Source organism: Micromys minutus (assembly GCF_963924665.1).
Source record: "Micromys minutus genome assembly, chromosome: X".
Lineage (NCBI taxonomy): Eukaryota > Metazoa > Chordata > Mammalia > Rodentia > Muridae > Micromys > Micromys minutus.
This window is the reverse complement of record NC_137970.1, coordinates 90,967,106-90,969,916: the sequence shown is the minus strand read 5'-3', so window position 1 is coordinate 90,969,916 and position 2,811 is coordinate 90,967,106. Positions and strand designations below refer to the sequence as shown.

The window sequence follows — 2,811 nt, the reverse complement described above, 5'->3', positions numbered from 1 at the left end:
GGGCCTATGACTATGACCTCTCTCTCTAGACATCGGTGTTATGTTCAATAATGGTGCCAGGTGTGGATTTTGTCTGGTGGACTAGGACTGAAATCCAATTAACAATTGAATTTCTAGTGTTTTACTAGTGAATTTCTAGTGAATTATTCCCATGGTGTTCATGTCACTATTGCACTAGTGGGCATGTCTTGCCAGATCAGTCATTAGTGTAGCTTGAATGGTTCATGACTGGCTAGAACTGATAATTGCTTTTCTTCCCCAGTAGCTTGTATAGCACCTCCAGGACTATGAATGTTCATTTCTCCATGTTCCACTACTCAAGTCTGTGGTATCTTCAGCATTCAGGTCACACTGTCACATTCTGGAGTGAAAACAAGAGCATTGGCAATAGCAGGTAATGTTTAGTGATCCCACTTCTACTTCCTTTTCTTAAAGACAAATACACAGTTACATAATTTAAATACAAATTTATGAAAATATGCCAAAATAAACATGATGTATGTATGTATATGCTCTGATTATCAAACAGATAGCTGCTCATAATTTTTTTGTTTTACTTATCTATTTATTAGTGACAGAACCTTGTAGTATTGCTCAGGATGGCCTCAAATTCCTAGGCTCATTTGATTGTCTTTCCCCAATTTCCTGGGTAGCTGTGACCACGGATTATCACCACTAATTTACATTAACATATATGTTTAATAAGCTAAAGTGGGAACAGTCTATTATCTAGACACCAGTACTGTTGACATTTTGGCACATAACCATACCAATTTTGGTACAGGTATTATTTTTAGCCTCCTTTAAGTTATATATTTCTTTCTACCCAATATAATGTCATTTCCTTAAAAAAATCTTTTTAATAGTCCTCTTATAGTCACAGTGTTTCTGGAGCTGGTAATGAGGAACTCTGATCCACTTTAGAGAAGAGATGGTTTAATGAGATCCTTGAAAAACCTAAGCACAGCAAAACTGGGTAGGAAGGAGGAAGCTCAGATTTACAATGATAATCAGTGCCTTCCGCTCGCTTATTTGTGGGTGAATATAAGTCTAGGCTGCTTGCTGTTATATTTTCATTACACTCCCCTTCTTTTGTATTTTCTTCTTCCTTTTTAAACAAAACAATCTCACAACATTTATTGTCACCTAATGATAATGTGCAAGTAAAACATTATCATTATTAAAACATTATTATTAAAAAAATGAGTAAATGTAGCTCCCAGCAGAAGACAGCTTTTAAAACACTGAACTGCCTTCCCAACTTCTCCCATGCTTGACCATTGCTAGTTGGAAACACTTTGGAGCAGAGTAATATTATCTCCTTTTAGCATGAACCAACTCAGTTGTCTTGACATTTGTTTTAGAATGATTTTTTTTCTGCATCATCTAGTACAAAGTTCATGTACTCATCAAAGCCAATAATACAACCCTCTCTCCGAATAGTCACTTGCCCATACAGCCACACCAGAATCCGAGATCTATTTTGCAAGTCTCTGAAGATAAGGTTTGATGGGCTTCACCAGCTTCTTCTGCACATTCTTGCCCTGGCCGAGGTGCTCCATAGTGGAAGTCACAATGACCACACAAGTAGGAAGGCTGCCTCGGAAAGCCTTGTGTTTTCATTACACTGTGCTCTGTTCTCTGTAAGGATTTCTGGGTGGATGGGGCTACGAGTGTTAGTATCTTTTTGAGACGGCTCCTTGGTATGTAGCTCAAGCTGGGCTCAAACACTTGATCCTCTTGTGTCGGCCTCCTGAGTGTTACCACCACACCCAGTTTGCCATTGAGCTCTGTTTTTAATTTGATAGTTTTGCTGAGGTCAGTCTATTCAACTGACTGTGTCTAGGGAAATCAAGACATTCTGGAAAAATAAATTTTAGGAATCCCAGTTTTGGTCACTAGAAAAGATTCTTGTAGTTTTTAACTATTCTAAAGTATAAGATGATGGGAAAGTGTAGAGTATTCGAATGCTAGACTCAAAAGTATCCACTAGTTCTCAACCTTCTTTGATGCCACAGCTCCTTTAATTTAGTTCCTCGTATTGTAGTGACCCCCAACCATAAAGTTAGTTCACTGCCACTTCATAGTTGTAATTCGCTACTGTTATGAATTGTAATATAAACATCTGATACACGGGTGGTCTTGAGCAACCCTGTGAAGATGTCGTTCAACCCTAAAGAGGTCATGACCTAGAGGGTCAGTACCATGGATATAGACCCACTTCGCCTCCATTTAACAGTTGGAGAATCTGAGCCCAGAGAGGTTAAATGAATCACTGTAGGTTACACAGCCACTGAAGGCAGAATCTGGATTAAAATGTGAGTCTCCAGAGTTCTAGGCCACTGTTATAGAAGACTTAAGAACCCCTCAATATTAATTAAATAATCCTTGTAAAAACTCAGTGAAGTAGGTTAACATTATTTGTTCTGACTTTAGAGCCATTTACTGCAAAGTGATTAAATGTGTGTAAGCCAGAACTGATTCCACTATAATTAAACATGTTTTTTAATCACTCTCAAAAGAACAGACTATTAAGTAGGGTTATTATTTGAGGAATTAGTTTTCCATTTCTGGTCCAACCAGTTTGAAGATCACTTCTCACAAGGTATCATGGGTTCTTTTATATTAGGCATAAAGCCTGTGTTTTCTTAGTAAGATTAAGCAAATACAGTGTGTTTGATTAGCTACATCTTAGGGATCCTACAACCTTCCCAGTAAATGAGTGTGGAGGAGGAAATGCCTATCACCTGGAAGCTTAGGCAAAGTAACACTGACCTGTTGATATTCCTTTTAAATGGAGACTTTAGGCTG

The 2,811-nt window shown here is 38.0% G+C and overlaps 1 pseudogene across 1 annotated transcript; it reads right to left on the bottom strand.

Annotated features, from left to right (window-relative positions):
• Positions 1–1,283: 1,283 nt before the first annotated feature.
• Positions 1,284–1,562, bottom strand: LOC308415617 (small nuclear ribonucleoprotein E-like; annotated as a pseudogene). Its single transcript has one exon. The product of its transcript is annotated as a small nuclear ribonucleoprotein E-like (transcript).
• Positions 1,563–2,811: the final 1,249 nt, after the last annotated feature.